The sequence below is a fragment of the Marmota marmota genome, unplaced genomic scaffold (genome assembly GCF_001458135.2).
Source record: "Marmota marmota marmota unplaced genomic scaffold, marMar, whole genome shotgun sequence".
NCBI classification, from domain to species: Eukaryota; Metazoa; Chordata; class Mammalia; order Rodentia; family Sciuridae; genus Marmota; species Marmota marmota.
Window position 1 is genome coordinate 8,224,686 of NW_025999960.1, and position 27,432 is coordinate 8,252,117.

General features: G+C 34.9%; 1 protein-coding gene across 2 annotated transcripts in view; it reads left to right on the forward strand.

Annotated features, from left to right (window-relative positions):
- Pdzrn4 (PDZ domain containing ring finger 4) overlaps positions 1-27,432 on the forward strand; it is a 367,112-nt gene that overhangs the window by 53,322 nt on the left and 286,358 nt on the right. The gene's annotated exons all lie outside the window — the stretch shown is intronic.

Sequence of the window (27,432 nt, forward strand, 5' to 3'; positions counted from 1 at the left end):
AGCCATGGCATTTCCATATGTATGTGAAAGTGAGTCATTACAGAATCAGCGGCTGGAGGGTATCACTATTTTTGGACAAACGAAACTATGGTAAATGGTCTGGCATAGTTGGTGCACAGAGGAGCCAGCTGGAGTGGAGGTGGGAGGCTAACTGGGACAAGATTACAGGGAGCTGTGGGTGTCATACTGGCACACTTGAGGGGCTTATTCTCTAGAAGGAAAAGATCATGCTAGTGCCTTGTAAAACTTAGCAATGAAGGCGAAAAGACTAAAAACAGAAATACCATTTAGGAGGCTATTTCAGTAATACAGGCAACCGATGAAAACTTGAGGTCATGCTAGTGGGACACTAAAAAGGCCATAGATTCAGATGTTCAAGGATTTATTTAGATGTCCAAGGATTTTTTTTTCTTTTTTACCCACAAGTGAAATAATTTGATCTTGGTCTTAATTTTTCTCCCACTCTATCAGTTCATCATTCTCTCTGAATTTCAACACAACCAGTGGAATAAGGAAAAAGTGATAAACTAATGGGTATTTGGATGTTCTCACATAGCCAAAAACAGCTTCTATGTTCAGCTTCAGGGCTTGTTTTATTTTATAAATGGAATTTATTGAGGTAGAAGAAACAAAATATAAAATTGTTTTTTTTAAATTATATTATGCACTAAAGCTAGAGTTCTGATAGCATTGCATGTGCTTACATAGATCACATTTTAAATAAATTATTTCATAGATTACAGAAACAAAGACAAGAAAGATTCGATTTTGCATCACTGGAAAAACAGAACATGAAAATGAAAGCACAATTAGGTGATATCAACTTCTAATCATCATATTTTCTTGGTGATATTGACCCTTTATAGGTATTTCTCCAAAAAAAAACACTTTGAAATCAAGATGTTTTAAATGAGAATATAATCCAGACACAGTCAGAAAAATGAAAGACTTATTCATAGTACTTTAAAACAGAAATCAATTTCTTATATTTTCCCTTATGAAACTGAAATCTAAAACATCTGATAAAATTTTGATCACTAAATATAGACATATTTAGAACATATTCTCCTTTGGTCATGTTTATTGCTATATGTTCAAATAAATGTGTCAACTAAAAATTTTCATAATGTACTACTATTACTAGTATGTTTCACTTTTTAATATGTAGTAAAATAATTTGAGGCTTCAGTGCACATATTTGTTACCTCCTCTGCTTTCCTAATTTTGAAATACTCTATTGATATAGGAAAATTACATACTTTACTGTATTCAATTTATGCACCAAAAATTTATTGAGCGCCTACTAGCTTTACGGTTCCACCTACTATAGAGGTTAGAAAGGTAACAAAAGAAGCATCAAATCAGTATTATTCAAGATGTTGAGGGTTTTAGGAAGTATTACAAAGCTAAATTGTAGCTTTTTCTTTCTGCTGATTGGTCAAGCAGCAAGTAGACTACAGAGGGTAGAGCATTGGAGACAGAATTATATAATTTTGAAGAATGTAAAAATATATTTTAGAAGGCCAGTTTTATAAATAAAAACCATGAAAAGGATTGAGCTTAAAAGGTTGCAGAGGAAAAAAACTACTTGGTAGTAGTAAACCCAGATATATCTATATCTATGTCAATTTTCTCCTTTTTAATAAATTCTAAGGTGTGTATTTAAAAATAGCCACATAAGGGACCTTGACAAGATGGACTAAATCCCTGAAGTAGGCAGAAGTTTGTAGTGTTAAAAATGTGACAAATTGTATTATTTATTTCCTGTTCTATCTTCTCCTTGCTCACTGCTTTGAAAATTTGTCCTTATAATATTGCTATTATAACTGAATTAAAATTAATCATAAGCATCTGACAAATTTCTAGTTGATGATAGCCAGTGGCCTTTTTCTTTGTGGACCACATTATTCCTAAATATTTGTTTCTCATTATTCCCATTAATAGCATAATGGAGGTACAGTTCTCATATGGGCATCCAAGGGCCACACAAGGCCCTGTCTCAGAACATAATGGGTATAATAGCTACAGACTGTTGGCATCATACTAATAAGTGAAAGGCTAAAATCTAAAGTTTGGAGATGCATCAAATGGAAGTAGCTGAAGAGCCAACTAATTCACACTGTATAGCTGCTTTCAGTTGCCAGGTGGATCTAATTAGAAGGAAGTCAGATAATAAAAGGATTCACACTAGATGCCTCATTGACAGTCCACTTGGGCTACTACCACTAATTCCATAAACTGGGTCGATTACAAACAGTGGAAATTTGTTCCTCTCAGTTCTGGAAACTGGGCAGTTCCAGAAGAAGGAGCTGACAGATCTAGGGTCCATGGAGGGCTTGCTTCCTCACTGACAGCACTTTCTTACTGAGTCTTCCCATAGTGGACTCACATGGCCAGCCCTCTGGGGCTTCTTTTATAGGGACACTGATCCCATGCATGAAGACCCTGCCTTCATGACCTAAGCACTTCCAGGATTTCAACATGATTTGGAGAGTATATGAAAGACCCTGGCATATATCAGTTAATTGTCTCTTGATCTAATAATTCTGTATAGATTTGGATTCTGCAGTTTTAAAATGGATAATATTGAATGCCTATGCCCACTCCCTGCCTTTACCCCATTTGTTTTGTTTTGTTAAAGCTCTTTTTTAAAATTTGTTATATCAGGGATTAAGATATGGAACTATCATATACTGTGCTTGGCTATTGATTTTCTTATGTATCTAGATTTTGGATTTGTTTAAAAGGTTTAAACCGCTCACTCCTAAAGCATATTAAAGTCAAACTATCTTAAAAGTCAATACTTAATGGAAAGAACATGGGCTTTTGTTACCAGATTGAATTGATTCTGTTTCTACCACATACTAACCCATGAGCTATGAGTGAATTACCCATCTCGGAATCTTAACTTTTTCACCTACAAAATGGGGATAATAACTATATCCCAATAGTATTGTGGGGGTTAATGATATAGTAAATAATAAAGCACTGTAAAGTATTTAATACAGTACAGGGCATGTAATTGGAATTCCAGAATTTTTTTTTCTACTTTTCTTTATAAACTGTTGTTGGTATAACCTGTTTCTTAACATAAATGTTAAAACTGTTTGTTGGGTCCACTCTCATTCTGTTTCCTTGACTGGGATTGTCCTAGGCTGTTGATATTCCTTAAGCTCTTCCAACCCCAAACTGTTTAGCTAAGCTAATCTGGAACTACATCTCTCAAAACCACTTTCCTACCTAGATCTGGCCTAAGGTTTTCCACCAGAGAAATTTCTGCCAAATCTGGAAGGCAGAAATGAAGCCTCAGCTCTGTTTCACTCTTCGACCTTCAGGGTACAGTCAGTCAAGGTGACTGCTCACACACTTTTATCTTAGGTGTGCTGAGTCACCTTGTTAGCTTGAGGCAGAACCTGTGCACACAGTTGCTTCAGCTCCTGCAAGATCTTTCAACCTCCACAATTGCTGGGCAGGAGTGCATTGAGCTCTGTGATGCAGGTGCCTGGTGGTCCTTGCAGGACATTTATATCATCAGAGCTAGAATCTTAGAGGCAGTGAGGAAGCATTGTAGGTTCTACTTTGTCTCATCCTGATAGGTTCTCTTTCATGTGAAGTTTCTTTTCCTCACATCAAGTGTATCTTTTTCTTTCTACCCACCTGCCCTACAGACATTAGTTCTGTATCAGATGAAATGGCCATTCATAAGTTGTTTAACCAGGACCTATAATTATCTAGTCCAAATTCTTTATTATTCTCATTGTTTCTAGTTCTTTGCTCAAACTCTGATTGATAAAGTTATCAACTATGAAATCTTCAACAACATTTCACATTTACTATTCATTTATTCTTTTATACAGCATTACTGGAGGACCAGTTGAGTTAGAGGGTAAGATTTGATTGCAAGCATGTTGGAACTTGAAATCTAGAGTTTTGAATGTATCCTCTCCCATGACCTACTGAGAGACACCACAGATAGGAAGAAAAAGAAGAAAAAATGAAACAATTTTATCCTACTTCTCAGTGCACTGAGACAAAATTAAGTAGAGATCTTAAAAATGAATCTGAAATATAGAATCAAAACCACATCATTCTTTTTTTGGTGTTAAGTTTTTTGAGTTATTTATATATCCTAGAGATTAATGCTTTACTGGAGGTGCATGTGGTAAAGATTTTCTCTCAATCTGTACGCTCTGTCCTCATGTTATTAATTGTTTCCTTTGCCGAGAAGAAGCTTAATTTGAATCTATCTCATTTATTGAAGGTAGTCAGAGCCTAGGCCGACTTGGTAAAGATTTGGGCCATTTTTTTCTTCTATTAGGTACAGGGTCTCTGTTCAAATACCTAAGTCTTTGATTTACTTTGAGTTGATTTATGGAGATTCCTCAGAAAATTGGGAATGGAACCACCATTTGACCCACCTATCCCACTCCTTAGTTTATACCCAAAGGACTTAAAATCAGCATACTATAGTGACACAGCCATATCAATATTTATAGCAGCTCAATTCACAATAGCTAGACTATGGAACCAATCTAGGTGTCCCTCAATAGATGAAAGGATAAAGAAAATGTGGTATATATACTCAATGGAATATTTCTCAGAATTAAAGAAGAATAAAATTATGGCATTTGCCAGTAAATATTTGTAGTTAGAGAATATCATACTAAGCAACATAAGCCAATCCCACAAAACCTAAGGCCGAATGTTTTCTCTAATATGTGGATGCTAATTCACAATAAGGTGCGGGCACTAGGGAAGAATATAGTTACCTTAGATTAGGTAGAGGGAAGTGATGGGAGGGGAGAGGAGAGGATGTGAGGATAGGAAAGATAGTAGAGTGAAATAGACATTATTACTGTATGTATATACGTGACTACATGACCAATATGGTTCTGCAACACGTACACCTCAGAAAAATGAGAAATTATATCCCATCTATGTATGATATAGCAAAGTGCATAAATGCATTCTACTGTCATGTATAACTAAATGAAACAAGTTAAAAATTAAAAAAAAACATATCATGCATTCTTTTGCTTTAACATTTGTGTGACAGTGCAAAAATTGTACATTTTATCAAGACAAAAAAATAAAAATTTGCACAGGCTTTGTCCAAAGGTCAATGAATGCCTCCAACATTTTAGGAAGCCCATATAAAAATTATACATATACACCTATGCATAAATAAATCTCCATGTATGCTATAAAATGAATATGTACTTATATCAATGTGTTGTAAAGGAAAATATCTAAACCTACAGAGAGAGAGAGAGAGAGAGAGAGAGAGAGAGATTACAGAGAATGGAGTGGTATTTCCCCCAGATTTTATTAGAGGCAATTATCCTTGTAGGCATTTTAGAGCCACGTACATATTTCTGGATGTACTCATGTCTTCCCACAGCACGTAAATTGGGCACATAAGGCCTCTAGGGTCTGGGGAGAATAAGCATCTGGGGAAACTGGATGGGCCTTATTGTTGCAAGGGAGGAGAAGCAATTGATTGGCTCCTATTATGAGCAGAAATTAAGTTATATAGATTGTAAGTTACTGCTTTGACAGTGTTTGATAAGCATGTAATCTGAAGCAGTGATCTTGTTTCCTAAATTAACTCTTGCTCCTGTATGCTCTAAGATGGGAATCCTGGGGTTAGATGGCCACTGTGTTTGTGAGTGCTGGTCAGTATTGCAATGGAATTGAGAAAGATAGACTTAACAGTTATGGAAATACAAATCAACTTTGTGTGTGTGTGTGTGTGTGTGTGTGTGTGTGTCTAGCCATAGGAACAAGAATAAAATACCCTCTAATTTTAATAGTCCTGAATAATCTGGTGCTGCAACTTTATTAATAAGATTACTTCGTGTAGGTCCTGAATAGTTTTACAGCTACTCTCAGATGCTTCCAGCAGAAGCTAAAGAAGATTTTGTGGGTAGTTGAGAAACTAGTAAAATATTCTTAAGTAGAAGTGAGTATTTAACATTCAAAGATATGCATATTTACCTAATTCACTGAGATGCATTCTGTAAATGTTCAAATTCTCAGATGATCCATTGCCTAACACTTTGTTTAAGTTATCATATTTGACATTCCTTTACCTTCCCTAAGAAATTTTCTTTACTGTATGTATATATCTGACTACATGACCAATATGATTCTGTAACATGTACACTCAGAAAAATGAGAAATTATATCCCATCTATGTATGATATAGCAAAGTGCATGAATGCATTCTACTGTTGATTTTGGAAGATTCTACTGTTGATTTTGGAAGATAATTTTGGAAGATAATTTCTCAGGGAGAAATTTAACATATCAATCAAATGTGTAGGGAAATGAACTAGCAACCAGATAACTGCATGACATCTTATTTTGAAAAGACTCAAGGAGTCCTGAAGCTTTTATTGTATTTGTTCCATATGATATTTTATTTTCAATGGGGTTCCAGGAATCCCTAAAAGTATTATTGCCTTTTGATTTCTTTACTGAACCTTTAATATCCTTTGTGCTTCTTTTGCTTTGATTTTTTTTCTTGACTTCATCAAATGCCAGATAAAACTTCTGGAAAACATGAATTTCCTCCAAGTGTCCTGGAGGATGGAGAGCAGCTGTCACCTGCTCTCAGTCTCATCTGCAGTGGGACAAATGTACTTAGCGAGGACTACGGGGCCCATCTGAGCATCACATACAGTGTAGCCTTGTCCAGGGGTCAAGGTGATTGATGGAAGCATCTTTTTTCTGAACAGAGTCTGGCTCCTCATTTTCTCCTAATTTCTGTGCTGGTTGGTTCTAAATGCTTTTGTCATGTCTTGGTCTAGAGAAGTTTTCTTTCAGCATTTTCCTTTGTTGTCTTTTTTTTTTCTGTTACTTTACTTATTCCCCATGTATTTTTTTCCCTTTTTTTTTTACTCATGTATTTTTGAAAATTTGAGTGTAAGAGGAAAGAAGAGTTTTCTCCTACATTGTTCTGACTCCTGACCTTGCTCACAGAATATTATTGCCATCTTCAGCAGATAGCACCTGGACTGAAAACCACAGGGAGACACACAGAGATATGGTCAAGGTCACATTTTTATAAATAATATCTTCAGCTATGACCATTTGAACAGACATTTCTCCTTAGATTTGTTTTAATCATTAACAACTGGGTCAGCTTGGTTAATTGTTTCTGCTGTTACAGTGAATAATTACAGTTTTCAAAATTGGTAAGTGCAGCCTTTGGTTAAACAAAGAAAAATATTGATCTTACCTCAAGTGTTGTGTTGAGATAATATGTATGCAACTAGTTGAAAAGTAAAATTCATCATTCAAGCAACACTGTAACAGAATATGAACAAATTTAAAATGTTTTGATTTATTTCATATTTAAAATCATATAGATTCATTGAATTTCTTTGTACTAATGGGTATAATCCAAGTAAAATTATATTGCAGACTTCAAATTTGGAAGATAATTTTTTGGGGGGTACTGGGGATTGAACTCAGGGGCACTTGACCACTGAGGGACATCCCCAACCCTATTTTGTGTTTTATTTATTTAGAGACAGGACTCTCACTGATTTGCTTAGCACCTTGCTTTTGCTGAGGCTGGCTTTGAACTCACAATCCTCCTGCTTCAGCCTCCCAAGTTGCTGGGATTACAGGAATGTGCACCACACCCAGCCTATTGGAAGATAATTTTTTATGAGTTCAATACTTTTTAATTTCTTATGAGATAGAAATACTTGGTAGTATTTCATAATAGCAGAATATATTTTCTACTTATATGTAACAAAGGATTTTGCATGAAGAAAAGATATGCCTATAACTAGTGAAAGAGAAAGTGCCTCATGTTCCCATTTCATAAGCTGAGCTACAATATTCACTAAAACATCATCTGCTCCCTTTTTCATTCCCAATCCTTGGATGAATGCAAGGCTTTGCACTCTGACTTCTTTTATTTGCTCTCAAGTCTTGGGTTATCTCTGTCAGACCCAAGGCTGGTGGAGCCTTAATGACTCACAATTTTGTGTGGTTCTGACCTCAGACCTAGACTCTATCTCCTTTACCAGCATTTCCACTGGGACATTTAATAAGTGCCTCATATTTTCTATGTCTCAAAACAAGTTTTTGATTTCGAACCCCTGCCCCAAGCATGCTCCCTTATCAGAAAATGGCAGTTCTGCTCTTTCACTGCTTAGGTCAAATCTTTGGAGTCATCCTTGTCTCCTTTCCCACTCTCCACCTGAGATCCATCTCACCATCTGCACTGCATTAGGGTTCTCTAGAGAGACAGAGCCAATTGGATGCATAGATGTTTGAGAAGGGGTTAGTTAGGGGAACTGGATCATATTGATTCATGCAATCGTGGCAGCTAAGAAGTTCCACAACAGGCTGCCTACAAATTGGTGACCTGAGATGCTGGTAGGGTGACTCTGATGAAAACCTCAGCAAAGACAAGCTTATGTTATACCTCTCAGTTCAAGGTCAAAAGCCTGAGTACCCCAGGAGAGGGCCACTGTAGTAAATCCTGGAGTTAAAGGCCAGCAAGCCTGGAGTTATTATGTTCAAGGCAGGAGGCAAGTCTGTCTCAGCTTTCATGAGAAATATAAATTTGCCTTCTATATTTATTCTCTCTGGGCCCCTGGATGATTGGACAGTGCTCTCAATCTTAGTAGGTCAATTCTCCCTAGTCCACTCAGACTCATATACTAGCCTCCTCTAGAAATATCCTCACAGACACACTCAATACTGCTCCAGCTTTCTAGATTCTGGATTTCTTCATCCAGTCATGTTGACTCCCCAAATTAACCATGACATACACTAAGCCACTCTCTCTCTAGAGTATTGCAATAGGCTCCTAACTGGCTTTCCTCTTTCCTCTTATGCACCAATGCAGAGTATTCACCAACTGGAAGTCCATTCATGATACTCCTCTGCTCAAAGTTCCCCAATGACTTCCCATCTCAGTAAAATCCAAAGTTTTTTCCATGCCTTAGCCCTACTTGACCTGTCACGCTTCTGCCTCTCTGACCTCATCTCCAACCATAATCCCCTTCTCTTACTCTGCCTTCACCAGACCCAAACCCTCCCCATCCCTTTAGCAGGTCAGATTGTCTCCTGCCTGAGATCTTTGCCCTTGCTGGTCACTCCCCTGGAACGCAGTCCCCAGATACTCCTTCAACTTGACCTTCACTTTGTATTTGTTGCTGATCAAATGTCCCCTTGTCAGAGAAGAATTCATCCATTATCCCATATTTCCAGCTCCCACTTCAGGGGCTAGAGTGTGCATTGTACAACTTATGGGTTATGTGTATGTTCATGGCATTTCTTTAGATCAGAGCAGTGTATTCTGAGCACAGAAACTTTGCCTGTGCTTTTCATTATCATTTCTAGACCCTGAACAGTGGGATATCTTTTTAGGCATTTAATGGAAATTTGTTGAGTGAATGAATGAACAAATAAATTAGTTTATCAACCAACACACATTACTTACGTACCTAGAATGTTTCAATCCCTGAGAATTCCAACACTGATAAAGCAAGTACTCTGCCTTCAGGTGGGAGAGAGACATACACAAGATTAATTAGATTATGATTTGACAATTGCTATTGTAGAGTTTTAATAAAAAGTTTAGGCACACTGAAATACGTATGGGTAATGTGATAGGAGTTCTAGGATTGGCATCAAAATTATATAGGTCAGAGGATTTACTTTATATACAATGAAAAATTATGTGTTCATACTTGTTGAATCTGTGTAATAGGTACACAGGGATTCATTTCTTTATTATCTCTACTTGTTAAATTGTATGAAATTTTGTGATAAAACCATGAAAAACAGCAAGGTGTGGTGTTAAACACCTGTAATCCCAGTGATTCTGGAATCTGAGGCAGGAGAATTTTAAGTTTGAGGCCAGACTGAGCAACTTGGTAAGATAGTGTCTCAAAGTTAAAACTTAAAAGAACTGGGGATGTACCTCAGTGGTAAAGCTCTGGATTCAATTCCCAGTACAAAAAAAAAGTGAAAAATAAAACCCTGTGGAGATACAAAATGATGAAACAAAAATTTACTATGGCAGCAGGGAGTCTTTCCAGACAATATGAGATTTAGGATACATTCTCAAGGAAATCAAGGCAAACACTCATTTAAGAACATAGCAAACAAATTAGAGGAAGCCCATCTCTGGGCCACCATCTGCCCTGAAAAGGAAGATAACACTGGTCTTAACATTAGATGTGGTTAAATCAAACAGGATGGTTTGAGTTAGGAGTAGCTTGGGCGAAATAGTCCAGGATTTTATAATTTGGAGAAATGTGGAAATATTCTTTAAAGAGCAAAAAGCCAGCTGAGATTCTAAGACTTCAAAATTTAGGAGGGCAATTTTAATAGTATGCAAATCCTGGAGCTTTGTGTAGACAAAAAATATTATACAGATTATTCTAATAAAATGCCAATAACTTGCTTTTAATATCATTTTTTTGCTTTATTGCAACACTGATATGAGCTCTGGCTGCAGAGGAATGTTTTCAAAATAATAACTGTTTTGTCAGTAATAAATACAGTTTTGGTTAGCCCCAATATACATCCCCCAAATTTAAAAGGACTCTACAATTGATAGTGTACTTCAAAATTCACTATAGATTGAAAAGCTATCATTACACAATAATTTTTTATAATCAATTATGCTATGTGAATAAATGGCTATTGATCTGGGTTTGATCCTCTTGAGGAAATTATTAAAATATTCATGTTCCTCGGTTCTTTCACTTGATAAAAGTTTCATCTAAAATGGTTGGGGCTTGTTGCCTTGTGATATCTTGAGATGCCATTATTGCATGGAAGCTTTTCAGTTGACTTGTGTGTGGTTGGCTTGAGAAGTAGATGAGGCAATAAGATGGAGGCACTTTGATTAGGACAGTTGCTGGAATTGCAGCCAATTTCACTACGGCATCTGTTTCTATTTTTATTTTCTTTATTCTCTAAACCTTCCCATTCAGTAGGGGCTGAAAAGCAGCAAATTTAACTTCAACTCTGCTATTCTTAATGACTGTGGACCTTTAATTTGTCCTATTATGCCACTAAGTGTGATATTTCAATAGAGTAAATGACCTCTAAATGGCTTGAGAAGCAGAAACATTGCCCAGTGTGGCTACTCTATACAATTTTTTCCTATTTTTATGCTGAAAGGTAAGTGCATACATTAAGTCTTCAGTCATGGTATTTTACCTCACTTTGTTTTCAGGTCTTCAGGAATTAATGTCGTTCTCCAATCCTTCCTAAATAATCTCACTCAACAATCATGTGGAGACCCAATATATCCAATGTTCTGAGCTAGGTGCTGAAAGGAATATGACACTTGAAAACCTAGGCTCAAATATTTTAAAATGTCATAAAGGGATTAACATGCACTCAAATAATAATGGTCCATGGCGGAATATGATAAATAATGGTGTTTTCAGAGTACAGAGGAATGATGCCACATCTGGTTGAAAAGAAGGGAGCTCCAGAAAGAAGCAGCTAATCATACTGTCCTTTGTGTTAGCTTCCATCTGTGATATGCAAACTGGCAGATTCACATTACCTGAGGTGTGGCTAGATATTCAGATTCCCAGGTCCCAACCAAACTAGCTGAATCACAGTCTTTCGAAGTTTGACCTAAGAATATGATTTGTGCAGATGCTAATACATGCCACTGACCATTGAAGTTATCCAATATAAGTTGACTGCTTATTGGTTGAATATCCTCAGGTGTAGTCCCCTTAAAAATTTTGTATGTTGAGCAGATAACCTTTCTATGGCATAGGGTCCATTGAGCACCAACCACTTGCTTCACTACAACTTGGACATGGCTTTGCTTACAACCAGCATTAAAAAATATGATAAATCTCTAACATTGATTGTTTTATACATCGTGGCACAGTAGGTTTGAATAGAGGACAGATATCAAATTGATGTGAGAGAATTGTTCACAAAGTATCTACTCATATCCTATCTCTTTAAAAAAACACATATACTTACAATATTCTTTAAAGATTTTTAAAAAGGAAACAAAATAACCTTTGTCCTCAGGCAGCCAATTTAGAATATCAGTATTTGGAAATTGATTTTAAAAGCTCTAGCCTCACCCTTTTTAGAACATTCCAGTTTAAATTAGGATGATTAGGACATTCAAATAGCCATCAGACTTCCAGCTCCAGAAAGCACTGGCTTTCATCCACTGCTGAGAGAGTTTACGGATGTGAAATTTATTGGATTGTTGTTTCAGGCATTCAGGGTGAGACAGGAAATGACCTGCATATCGCAGGCTGTAGTGAACTGAAATAACACTTGTGTTGCAGGTTCACTTCACCACCTTGTAATGAAACTTAAAGTGATGTTGTCTGCAGGGTGAGTGATGATTTTAAAAATCAGTATTTGTCTGTTTGTTTTGCTTCAGCAAATAATAGTTCGAAAAATTATAGATATGCTTCAGGAGGCATTTCGTGCAATATTTTAGAGTCAGACAGAATAAAACCTTAAGTACCAGATGAAATTTGGAGTCTTAGATGTTATTAAGACTTCCTATAATGAAATCAGAAATTTTTGGCCAAGTTATATTTCATCACCATGCACATTCACCATATGTAACATTTTATGAGTTGCAAGTGATATGCTAAAAACAGGGGCTGACTGCAAATGACAAGAAAAGTAATATTTTAATAGTTTGAAAAGAAAAAGTATACTTTGCATAGAATGACCAAATCCAACAAATTTGTGTAATAGGCACTAATAGCTGAGATTTTGTCCTCCTGTTCAGGAAAGCCTCTGTGAAATTGTTAGAATGGCAGTAATTAATCATTATGGAAGACTGTCAAAAAAAGAGCTCAGGTCATTTATGTTAATGATTGCAGTATGCAGTTCTTGACATTTACTGTGAGCTCTAACATACTTCATATATAACAATTAACCCAAAATGCAAACATCTGGAAAACAGTTTGCCAGCATTCCTAGAAATGGTATAAATTAAGAAGTATATATATTTGAAATATACCTTAGGGTAAACAATTGGATTATAAAACAACAATTTTAAAATAAGCTAATAAAATACAAATAATTTACTTAGCAAAAACTGGCTATCCCCAGAGAAATTTATAGAATGTCATCTGTACCTACAACCTGATTACATAGGAATGTTTGTTTGGTAATAATGACAGATTATGTATGTATTACGGTTATGACATGAACCATGTATGCTTTGTAGTTAGGCAGGGTCAATGGCCATTTCCAATTTCCCAAATTTGTTTTAAGTTGTTTTGAAGTAAAACCTTCCTAGTTATTAGCAAACAAAGAATGGCAATATGGTCCATATAGGACAAGTATGTGCACACATACAGATGCATATAGTCAGGCCCAAGAGGGATAATTATTATATAATGCCTCAGCATGCAGAAAAAGATGCCTTGAAATGTGACATACCACAAAATAGTTGCATTGTTAGTATGTGTCTTAGTCCAATTTCTGATGCAATAACAAAATACCTGAAGCTGGATAATTTTAAAAGGAAAGAAATTTTGGCTTATGGTTCTGAAGGCTCCTAAGTACAGGCAGAGCATTGTGCTTCACCTAACAGTGAAGAGCAGATGACCAGGTGGATATATATGGAAGACACAAAGCATAAAGGGCATCATGCTTTACAATAACTCACTATCACAGTAACAAATCAAGTCCCCCAAGAAGGGCACAAATCCCTCAAAACAGCCCCACCTCCCAACACCATCACAATGGCAGTCGGATATCGACATTTATTGGAGGGGACAAACTACATTCAAACCACAGCAGTATAATAGATCTAAACACATTGTATGATGAAATTCCCACCACTAAGGAAAATTTCTTGTGTTGAGGGTGACTTGTAAATATTGCATATAACATATCAAAGTAAATTGTTTGGGGAAAATAAATTTGTACCTGGAAATTGTCATACCTGTTGAATGCCTCTGGTAATATGGCAGTATACTACTGTAAAACCTGTGATCTGGCTATACGGAATTGTGGGGATTGGGTAAGAAGGAGACTGGAGAGAAGTTGGTAGTGAGGTGCCAAGAACATAATGGAGATGCCCTGAGCACACTGTTTCCTTGCTAATCCAGGCTGCTTTCAGCTATTATTGTTTAAAAAGCATACTAGTGGATTCACCTCTATCCCTCTAACTGAGAGGTTTGAAGATGGCTTGCTGAGTCTGAACTATATGTAGCCTTTCTTTACTTTAATAATTTCTCACTTTTTAACATGTCCTGTTGATTATTCTACACAAAAATGAAAGATAGTGGGGAGGTAAAGAAGCAGACATCACTCATATGCACGGTGTTTGGATTTGGTAACAAAAGAGTTTCTTCATTTAGAGTAAAGGTAGAGGGGTGTGTGTGTGTGTGTGTGTGTGTGTGTGTGTTCAGATTTTCTTATAAAGTTTTATAGGAAATCAATCAAATTTCCCTGTAGTCTTTTCTAGCAATTAAATTTGTGGGACATGAATGTCAATCAGACAATTCTATTTAGATTTATCTTTTACAATTGTTTTCCTATATGATGTAGATGACTATGGAGACAACAGGTAGAGTAACTTGAGTACTTTACTTGTTTGCTGTAGATTCAGGTGTTCAAACACACTGTTAATAAATGCATGATAAAACAGCTTTCTAGCCAGCCCAGACCCGTAAAGCACTTTTATTAAAATAAGATTTTTCTTTTGGTTCAGTCCACGGCTTAGCAACAGAGAACAACTCATTTTCATTGGAATAGTTATGTGGGATAAGAAAAATTGTTATTATAAGTACATCCTTGGCCACTTGTTTCCCTTCAAAAATATTTTCAGGGAAACTAGAAGTCTCTGTTGGAAATGATGGACTTCAAACATACTGATGAGAAATGCTTTGGTCATTTCACTACCATCTTGCTTTCTTTTCACTCTGTGATAAATCATTCAGGATCTCTTGTCCCCCTTACCTGAACTACTCACACCTGCCTTTTATGATCAGATTACAATATAGGTTATCATGTCTTTAAACAAAATTGTTAAATTTAGGAAATAAATTATACATATGCTCTGTTTACAATAAATGTAGCAGTACCTTCTCTTTGGAAATTCTTGGCAATGTCTTATAAAGTTAAATATACTTTACTACATGATCAGTAACTCCCCTCATAGTTATTTTCTTAAAAAATTAAAAATACTAGTATAGGAGCTCTTTCATATTAGGAGAAATCTCAAAGCAACTCTAATGCCCATCAATAGGTAAATGGATGAAAGAATTCTGTTATGTGCACATTAGTCCATTTTCTAAACCATGATAACAAAATATCTGAAATTGGGTAACTTAATAAACAAAAAAGTTTGATTTAGCTCACATCCAGTGCTAGACTCCTTGCTGGCAACTTGAGGCAGCATAGGGCGTCCTATGAAAAGAGACAGGAGCACACAGTGTCTTCTGGTTCCTCCTCCTTATGAAGCCACCAGTATCCAGTTTGGGGGCCCCACCTTCATCTGGCCCTAATCACCTCCCACAGGCCCCATCTCTAAACACTGGAGTCAGATGAAGTTTTACCCTTGTAAACCTTGCTGTTGCGAGTGGGTTAGCCCATGAGCCTTAATAGGAAGTCCAAACATTCAAAGGATAGTAGAAGTAACTATACAGAAGTAAAATAATTGGATTAAATTCTGCCTGGCATTACGTCTATCAATAAACTTTGGGAAGGGAGTCAAGGAAACTCTTTAGGATATTTTTAACTTTCTAAAACATAGGTGTGATGACTTGAATTTTCATATTCTGCATGGAAGGTATAGTCACTCAAGAAATATAATTAAGAAAAAGATGCTGATTTTTTTTGTAATGCACTAGCAGCTGAAAGTACTAAAATGATTCTGAAAATAAAATTTTATTTCCTTAGTCATGTAGGAGTGCCTGGAAAATAAAATAGAAAAGAGTTTTCCCAAAGAAATTTTAAATGAATGAAGATTTCTTTCTTAAACATTTTCTAAATTTCTGCTATCCCAGGGTCAACTTTTGACAATGTTGTATAATGTAAAGAATCTAAGATTGCTTCTTGATTAAAAAAAAAAAATTAAAAGAGGTGATAAAAAGAATACACATCTACTTTTTGTACTGAGAATACGCCTTCACTGATTTGAATATTCAAAGACAGCAATTTATAGTGTACATACTACACACAAACACACATTTACAGTCCTTTCCTACCTTGCTGAGGTAAAAAATATAAGAGATGAATTTAATAGGGCAATTTTGGTTATGCTAAGTAGCTATGTTTGTCCTAGAGAAGTCATTATATGGTTTTTCAGCAATATGTAGATTTACATTTGAAAAAATGTCACTAGGGCTACAATTTTGAGAAAAGGTTGATTAGGTTACTGAAAAGACATATGTATAAGCAGATCATTCAACAATACAGTCCAGGTGAGAAATCATATCACTTAGTCTGGGTTGAAGGTGGTGGAGAGAAGTGTAGATGGAAAAAAAATCTAGGCAAAACTAACGTTTTGCCAACATTTTATGAGTCTCAAGCATTTTAGATAAGAGATACCTAACTCATACTGTTATCTTTTGTATAAATAAGCAGTATCAGAGAACTTGAGCATCTTGGGCCTATTGACAAAGCAAGCGATAGAGCCTGGATTCAAAACAGTATGAAAACTCTACACAATAACTGCTGAGAATTTGTCCAATGAATGTGAAGCTGACAGCTCATACGGACAGCATTTTCTAAAGCCAGAGGTGTTCATTTTGTGTTGTGAATTATAAATGATCCCTATCTAGCCCTTCTTTTAGAACCCAATGAGAAACATTTATATTCTGCTTAATTTTTGGCCTTTTAACTAATAAAATAATCACAATATTCATATTCTGACAAATAGAGGGAAGGAGAGGAGAAAGCAAGGACAAATTCTAGAATTTAAATGCTTCATTTTATACATAGTTTAGCATAGAAGTCATTCGTAAATCAAGTCAGTGTGTATCAATTAGCTAAAAGGAATCTGTTGACCTTTATGAAAAGGTCACAGGCCAAGATTGAGAAAAATCTAGGGATTCTATAATAAATATAATTTCTAACTGTAAGATATTTGACAATCATAAAAATGATGATTAATGGTAAGAACTAAAAACATAAGACCAGATTTAATTCATTCATTCAACAAATATTATTGAGTGCACACAGCTAAGACACAACTCAAGTGCTAGGGATATGGAGGTGAGCAGTTTACATTCCCTACTCTTATGGAGCTTACATTCTAATGGAGAGTTGGGTAATAAATAAATAAAACAAGGAGTATATAAAATGTTGGGTGGTAAAGTATGTCATGATGAAAAAGCAAGATAGGAGAAAAGGAAACGATATGGGTGCTGTCCTATTATTGATGAAGGTCATAATGACAGATAATACTGACTTTTACTTATCCTTTGTCTTTCATGTTGGTAAGGACATTGGTAAGTGGTAATAGATGGAGAACTGTGGTGAACACTGTACTGCAAGTTGAAAAATTAACCCATACTTAAAAACTTGAAGAGTAAGGAAGAAAATTCAACAAAATGATATTTAATAACAACTAATATCAGTTTATTTTTGTTTTCACCTGTATGTTTTAAAATGGATCTACAATGCATAATGTTATAATAAGAAAAATGATACCAAAAAATGTACATTGAACCTCTTTAGGAGAAAAGATTACATAGAGTAGAAAATAAAGGAGTCCCAGGCACTCTCACTCAAAGATAGATATAAAGATACAAATAAAAGGAGAAAGAAACAATGTTCATATTAAGGAAAAATTGTGGAGAGAGGGAGATACATGCTTATAGATTTGTTGACATATTCCATGTTACAGACTTTAAGAACAGCCAGTGGACTTCATAACAGTGAATTGTAACAGCACCAACATCAAGCATGTCAAGAAATACCAGTCCTTGGACACTGTTGCTTGTGTTGGATGAACTTAGTTAGGCTAGGGGTTGGTTCTGCTGTTGAGAGTAGAATATCATTCTAAGTGAAATAAGCCAATCCTCAAAAAAAACCCCAAAATGCCAATTGTCTTCTCTGATAAATGAATGCTGATCCATAGTGGACAGCAGGGGCATAGGGAAGAATGAAGGAACATCAAATTGTACAGAGTGGAGTGAGGGGAGAGTTGGGGTGGTGGGGATAAGAAGGACAATAGAATGAGACAGATATTATTACTTTATATACATTTATGATTACACTACTGGAGTGACTCTGACCATGTACAACCAGAGGAATGAGAAGTTATGCTCTATTTGTGTACAATGTGTAAAAAGGCATGCTACTGTCATGTATAACTAATTGGAATAAATATTTTTAAAAAAGAATGAATTAAATCAGTGAGTTACAGCAGAGGCATACTGCTGCCAGATTGTCTTTGCTGCAAGCTCTAATCATATATGTGGTCAAAGGCTTCCAGATACAACAGAAATAAGCCAAAAAATTATGTTAAGAAACTCAAATACAAATCAAACCTTAAAAATGATTATATATTCATTAAACTGATTATGTAATAATTTCACTTGTGAGTTTAGTGTAGAAGGTTATTTTTTCAAGGTAATCAGCTTAGTTTTGGCTCTCTTTTCTTATCTCTATAAGTAACTACTTCAGTGGCTAGGATTATAAATTCTATTTATTTTCAAGTAAATCTTCAGAAATCGAAGTGTCAGTTATGTGTGTCTATTTCATCTGTATTTCTGATAAGGTTTAGAAAAAGCTGACCTTGAAGAAATAGCTTAGAATCATACTAGGTTATTTTCTACTTTATTCACAATACTGCGGGTGAATTAGGTTGTTGGGAATACTTGAAAACAATCTTTAGAAATGTTTTATATTTCATTAATGAAAAAGAATCAAATGCATTTTGTATCAAAAATACTGATTGCCATTAAGTTCACATTTTAAAGGTCAGATCTTTCTGATAGCACTTTCTTTTGGTCAATTCTTTCAGATTTCATTCTTAGAGATTCACTTTTCTTGATTTGTTTTGGCTTATGTTTTATCATAAGAACAACAATATCACACACATTGTATTTTCTAGCAGAACTTGGGTATAATTTCCAACATCAGAGTGGAGATGAAAAGTTAGAGGGTGATAGAGTGTCCATTAAACAAAAGCTAAAGGAAATGCTGCATTCTGGGTGGTCTCTGATTAAGAGAGTGAGTGCATGGGAGTGGAATTGGCACTGTTTATTTCATTTGGAAATAGGATAAACTAAGAGCTTATGAAAATCCAGATTGTTGCCATCTAAATTATGACTCCAATTGTACACAGTGTAAGATTATGTGTGTTTTCTTCTTTATTTACTAGCATTATATAACCAAGGTTGTCTTATCTAATTATTAGCTAACTAATACATTACTTGGTGTTAAAATTATTACTTACTACATTCTGAACAAATAGGAAAAGGTCAAATTTATTATTGCCATTAAGGTAATAATATGTACACTATCAGGCCAGTTGAGATGATGCTATTAAATAAAAAAGAAGAAAGTAGGAAGAATCTTATCTAGACCTGTGAACAATTGAGATAATGGCTTGGATCTGCCAGAGTCTGCATTTCCTTTGTTTTACCCACAGAGAAACATTAATATTTCTCAAAATTTTCAACTTGAAATAGCTGTAATGAAAGAAAATAATAAGCTTCTAATTCCACACATCTGCTGATTTTTTACAAAGTGAGCCCCTATAATCAACACCTTTTTAAATGTTGTACTTTTTAAAAAATTTAAACTCTATATTCCTGCTTCCTAATTACAAAAGTAAGATGCAGAAAGATGCAATATATTTATTTTGTTTGGTCATAGATCCCATAGCACATTCCAGTTTGAAAAGATAGAGAACTCTGTGTCATGTAGGCCCAAAATTATTAGGACTCTGAGAATTTCTTAGAACTGTACATGTTAATTTATGTAAATTTTTATCATAAACTAACCTGAGTTTTGAAAAATGTATTCAGTATACTCATGACGAATGTCAATTACAGTACATAGTGGTAGACAATTACAGATTTCTTTAAAAAACACCTAAGGGCAAATGTGTAATCCCATACCATATGGATTATTTTTTGGAAATCTAATTCATGAAAAATAAATTATGCTTATCAAAAGTCATAGGCTTAATCAATTTCCTGGGCATTAAAGGAATCAGATCCCATTCTTTTTCAAGAAACAAAGTAGTACTATTTTCTTTTCGTTTGACGTCTCTTCAGCTTGATCAAATTTAACAATTTTAAATAAAGCATAAAGTGAGAAAGAGCACAATGTGTTAAAAGAGTACAATGTGGTATAAGAGAAACATACTCTTACACCAGCAAATCCTTGGTAAAAAAACACGGGATGGGGAGAGAAACACCTATAGACGACCAGGGTAATAGAACAGAGTGAGAAGAAAAGGTCAGACTTCAGTGTTTTAAGATGGGACTCCTGGCTCCTCAATGAAATCCTGACATTTATCCTGTGGTGGCAATTTCTCCTCCCACTTTCATCCTCAGTGTCTCACCCTGTGATTCCATTTGTATTTCTCAAGTCTCCCAAATGTTTGATCCCATTCTCTAAATTAGTAAGACATTGGGGCTGTTTTTCTACTTCCCAATGGCACTGATAAAATAGTGCTGTAACAAGTCGATTATTCTAGCTCTGACTGCTCAAAAAACCACTGCCACCCTCCATTCTGAGACACTGCCTTGACACCATAAGAAGTCACCTGTGTGTGCACAAGGTGAAATTGTAGATCCTTGTTTGATCTAATGGTATACATTTGGCTCTCTTTAAGAAGCATCTGTTGAGCATCTCATTTTGAAATGTAATATCCCTGGCCTGAGTATATGAAAATGACTTGTTTGGGTTCTTTTGGAATTTTCAAGTTAGTAAGAGAGATGGAATTTAAAAATTGAATATGTTGTAATATATAATTTTTATAATAATACTTTATGCAGAAGCATTAATGTGGTCTCAGAAGTACTGGCTAGAAGTTACTAAAGATACAGCTTTCGTGAAAGAAGTAGAATTGAGATGGTTTTTGAAGGAAGATTGGATTTTGAAAGGGTAAAACTTCTATTGGTGGAGAACCACCATTGAATACTATAAAAGTGATTATTGACAGGAAACACTGGGGCAAATTAATTCCTAGAATAAATACCACTTGCGAAGACAAGCCAGATAATTATAGAAATCAAACCTCATGTTATATTGATCTAGGTAAAAGTAATAAGAGGGAAATGTAGGTCACTAGAATAAGATAAAATTTCTGAAATTTAGAATTAAATTGAAAATAAATCTTAAAGAGTGGTAGATAATTGTTTTGCTATTTTAAATGCCTGATTTTTGAAGCATATTTAAAAAGCACTATGCATGTGTGTTTGTGTATATATGTGTGTATGCATATGTATATATGTGTGTGTATTTATACTTATATACACACACACAAACACACACAATCCTCTACAGGTGTGTGTTATTATGTGTAGTGTAAATGGATATATTTATATGTTTCTATTTAATCTAGGCCACATGGTATATATGATTTAATAAAATATGCCCAGTGTTAGAAAATGACTTCATACTATCAATGAAAAATTGAAAGAGATCATGGTTGTGTTTTTATACTAAATTAAAGATACTATGGAAGAACAAATTTTTTGATTAGCTAATTATTCCTCAGAATTCTTGCTGATGACTTGAGTAAGCTCTCAAAGCAAAAAGGAAAATGTGTATGTGTAGACATGCATATAGCAATCATGTATATAAAATATGAATTATTCAGCCAAGCTGATATCATTTAGGAGGAATGTATTAATGTACTAATATAGTTTATATAAAATTATATTCATTTAAAGAAAGGGGAAATAGGTGAAAGCAAATGCTGATAAAGAAGAAGAATTAGTAATTATTTGTGTTCTTAAATTTTAAAAATTAATAGTAGTTTAAGTTATGCAGTTAAATATTTCCCATATATGAGCTCTCATTTCTTAAAACACAAATGGAGAGTCCTCCCTCCCCCCTGTAATAGTAAAAGATTTGCATCTACCCATCAATTTGCTTTTTTTGTCTGTGATCAAGGACTCCCTCTGACTAAAGGTCAATCTATGACCCAAAACAAAAGAGACAGCCTTACAAAGCCCGTACCTTTGACCTAGCATTCTAATTCTTTGACTTCTCAGCACTATCTGAAAATATATGAAATTATGGTTAAGGATATGTGCATACTTCAAAATATCTTAATTAAGGGAAAGAGAAAATTTTGGTCTGTCATTTTGATACTGTATAACTACTCAAGGCTATAGGTGCACAAATACATTAAGTTTTTTATATAATGATAAAGTACTGAAAGGATTTTACTGCTACTAGTTATCTAATTGGAGAGTAGATCAGGTGACTTTGGCTTTATGAAAGTAAACTTCAACTGGAATGTTTACAATTAAAAATGACTGTTAGTTGACTTTAAAATCATCAGAAATAAAATGCCACACTAATAGCAGTTAAGACCAACCATATGTTAGTTATTGGTCTTAAAAATTTGCTAACACCATTGAAATATGTTCTTTCTCTTCTTTTCTTTTATCTACATAGTGGTTTGTAGTGGTTCAAAATATCCATTAGAGGGCAATATAATATAGCTCTGAAGCTGAGCAAATGTTCTAGTGAAAGGACAGAATAACCCTGCCTCTCTGTGTGAGAGCTCTAAAAATGGGCTTCTTAACAAAAGGAATTATTTAATGCTAAGCTTCCTTTTTTAGTGGTTTATTTTTCTGAAACACAACCCCTCAGCTGAATTTTAAGCTTTTTAAAAATAATTTAGGGTCACAAGAGGAATTTCTCCAATCTTGAATTTCTAGCTCCCTAATATGTTTTAATGGTAGATACAAACATATAGCACAATAAATGTCTGCAACTTTTATTTGAAAGGATCTTTTTTCACAGTATAAATGTTAAAAAGTTCTTAAAAACGATATCTACATATACATGTGAAGAAATTTTGGGTTTCTTTTTAAAGTCAATTATATTAAAGAACATATTTTACATGTCTGGAATATAAGGCAAGACTTGTACTCAGTCATCAACCCAGGTTATATTTGTAGTTTGAGAACACAATACATACAATCAGTTAGCTTATATAATTTAAGTCACCTTTAAATTCTATTTAATTCGACCATAATTAGGAGTGGATATGTCACTGATATGGTTTTACTTTAAGAAACTGTTCTGCATGACACTAGGAGTATCAGAGGGACCTATCTCAAATCCCATCATAAATCTTGTGAATTAGACTAAAATATATTGCACCATAGATTTAAAAAGTGAACATTTTAGGGAAATGCTAAGCATTTTACAGTAGAAGTGCTGTCTTCTAAACTGAATCAATTCTGGATGTTCTTAGCATGGTATAACTACTGACTGGCCAAATGGTGGATATCGGACTCCCAAAGCAGCCTTCTCCAACCACAGGCTGGTTTTATGGGGCAGGGGGAGATTGCCCAAGTTAACGGAGTTGCTGTCTTTGGACCTGCACTGAACCAGCATCCTTCAAACCTTTCTCTTTGCTCCAAATATGTATCACTTGTACTGTTGTTTATTCATTGAGATCACTTTTTTGCAAATCAGTATAATATAAAGGTTACCATTAACATAGATCAAAGACCAGAATGATGTGCCATAAATATCAGAACACAGTACAAATGAATACAATGAAAATATTTTCAGTAGAAAAAGATTAAAGAATAAAAACTAAATTATGATGGCTCTGATATCATTTTAAGTGTATAACTGAAAATAAATTTTTCATTACAAATCCTTTTCATTATCAATCCATACTAAGGATTTTCCTTTGATCTCCTATTGCTTTGTTTATGATATAAGGTTAATTCAGTAGGAAAATTTCCTTTATTTTCCCTTGGTGTTGAGACTAACTAGAACTGAAAATCCTATTTTCACATGTACCGACTTGAGTAATATGAGTTGGAAAACAGTTTACATTTTTAATTATAGTCAGTTGTCCTCTGAGCAGTAGGAAGTAAGTATGGAGCAAGAAGCTAGAGCTGAGACTACCATTTGACCCAGGTCAGGAGGCACTCACCTTAAGACATTCCAAGAAGTCTCTGAAATTATACAGCTCCTCTTTAATTCCACTTATCTTCCTGGACTGTTTGCACTTTGTTCTGTGCCCAAAATGTCAGAGTCACAGAATGGAGAAGAGCCAATAGGTAACCCACAACTCTCCTAACCCATGCATGGCGTGGCCAACACCTAATAAATTGTAAAAATCTGCGCATTGTCATCACATTATTGCATGTGAATCCATTGTTTCCCAGCCTGAGGTCTAAGGAAAGTAACATATCTTTAGCAATCTCAGCAGAAGGACACATGCATGTCTATCTTTGTGCTATCTAAAATTATACAAATTCCACAAATTTTACAAGTCCACATTTGCGAAACACTGAACCAAAGGCCATGGTGAATATTAGAAATTTACAAACCAGAGAAGAAAGACCAAAGACCAATACTGATGAGAATGGATGTGAAGATGGTAACCGTTCCCATAGCATTTTAACTCCCTAGATCCAATCTACCCATAACCTCCTATTGATCTTTTTCTTTTCCCCTGCAGTATAGTTTGTTTAAATATTTAAAATTTGTTTATTTATTGAAAAAAAACGTTTGTTCTAAAATTGTAGAATGCTTTTGGGGAATGAATTCAAATAGTGTATCATGAAAAATGGTGCTGTCTTTTAATAATATATTAGTAGCTTAACAATATAATACCATGAAGATAAATGCTCTTTTCAATTTATGCACATATTTGTATTACACATTACCAGAATTCTATTAGTCTTTCCAACCATGTGCCCATCCATGCAGTTAGACAACCAGCCTGACATTGCTGAATCAAAGCATTGTTATTCCATGAACCTCTTCAGTTCTGGTGCCACGCAACTACTAATTAAGAATAATTTTAGTGCTAGTCTATAGACTCTCTGAGATAAACATACCCAGCCTTTAACTGTTACCTTATGTGGATAATTTAAAAACTCCTTATGACTTTCAGGACATAATGAAGCAGAAATATAGCTGTAGTGGGATTTTCAAAGGATAGAAACTACTTGGCATACATAATTTATTTTCCCCTTCCTATGTCTATGGCAGACATTGTTAATTGATCATTGCTCCTGGAGCTGGTGAGATTCCATCTCCAGACAGCCATTACTAATCAGCTAGAGTTGTCTTGTTATTTGAAACCTGTATTTGGAGCTTAAAAAAAAAAAAAGCTTAAAAACAAAGATAAGGACATGGGACAGAAGAAACACAGAGACATACCCAGTGAATTAGAAATAAGAAATTCCTTCCTCTATGCTGATAGAAATTGGAGTCATGGAAAAGGGAAGGCAAAGGAATAGGTAAGAAAGTATCTTGGTTAATCTCTTTTCCAAAGAAAAAATTTCTACACAAACAGGTAATTCCCAAAGGCTACAGTTGCTGCCACAGTGACCCAAGGGAAGCTAAAGACCTTTGCTGTGGACTACTCTGACCTTATTAAACTAAACCCAAGGTGTATTTATTAAGCAACAGTATGCATACTAGGTACAGGTTCCTGCTATGCAAGATTTTACAGTGGACAGAAAAGATGAATTTTTTTAAAATTGGCACTTATGATATTTAAGACATCATGTCAGGTCATTAACATGAGTCATTTTATTTAAATCCCCAAACACCCTTGGGCCAAGATCCTACATAAAATTTTATAGTCCTTCACATTTTGTTGCTTCCTATGGACGATGAGCTGGCTGGCCTTGTGTATCTGCATGTCTCTGGATTCTTTGGAAATAGAAAAATAAGGAAAAGAACTAAGGCCTCCCTCCTGTTCACATAATTGTTTCCTTGACCAGACCATGCAAGTTCCAAAAGAAGAGGTAAAACAACAACTACTACCACTACTAGGTGCTATACTATCTACTCTGGTCTTGTTACTTATAGTTTTGAAAATATTTCCAGGTATAAACAACTTTTTACATCAAAAATAACTGTCTACTAAACTTTATTGCAAATAGGGCTTTAGGAACTTAAAGAGGGATAACACATTAGGAAATCACATCCACTTAAAAGCATCATTATTTTCCAAATAGGGAAAAAATTTAGGAGTTAGACAAATGAAATTTCCATTGGTTAGCAATGTTATTATTTTAATAGAGCACCCTTAATTTGAAAGGGTTAGATTATTTTAAAAGTACAAATTAACCTGGAAAAACATCATAAATGTTATATAAAGAATGAATCTTTGAAGATTAAAAACATGAAGCAGTGTATAATTTAAACTAAGGTGTTCTATTTTGCACCTGCCTTATATATTATCAACTGGATAATACAATTCTGTGTAGTAAACTTCAGTCATTAATTTTGCACTTGAAATGTATTATTTGCTTCATCTAGCTGCTGTCTTAAGCTTGGAGAGCAAACAAGAATATCTGGGTTTAGCCTAGAGCAAAGAAGATAGAAATGGATTAATATCTTTTCCAACTGTCTGTGTAGCTAGTGGCCTACAGCAAACAAAGTTGAAATTATAATGGTTCTAAAGCTAAGGACAGTACTGCTAGTATCCATGAAAATGGAAAGCAACTATAAAAATGATTGACATCTTCTAAAAGTAGACTTTCACTGTCAATCATCTAAATATGATTCATTAATCATACTATAAGCATTTGACAGCTGACTGACAATAACAAATTCTCCCCAGAGAAAGCTATATAGAAACTTAAGAGCAGCTTATTAATGTTTATACTATTTAGGCTGAATGTTATGCATCATACAGAAAGCAGATAGCTTCTTGCAGCCCAACATAATTGATTCCAGCAGAACCTTGTTACAAGAGTGTGCATTACACAGCTTTTGCTGCTCTCCCAATTACAGAGGACTGATTGGTTGGTTTTATATTAAAAAAAAATCTATACAAGAAGAAAAAAGCAGATGGAAAACATTTTTGATCTAAATTAAGCAAATTATTCAAAATATACGTTTTGTAAAAAAAAATTCAACTAATTCAGCAATTCAAGAGCCTCAATATTACAGGACATAAAATCATGATGTCAACCCAGTGTCAGATCCTCTATAGTCTATCACATTGTGCCAGAGATCAAGACTTCATATACTGTGTTTTAATGTTTTCCACCAAGCAGTGGTTCCCTGTATCAGGTTGTTATTTCCTGAGGTATTCCAAAGAAAAATGAAAAGTCAAACTTTAAAGCACAAGAGGAGAAGATAGAGGGTGTAACAATAAAGACTTGTTATGCAGGAACCTACAGGTTATCCTTAGGGGAGACACCAAGTCATGTCATCACTAGGTGTTAAACTATAAGAAGCATCTCTCTCTCTCTCTCTCTCTCTCTCTCTCTCTCTCTCTCTCTCTCTCTCTCTCTCTCA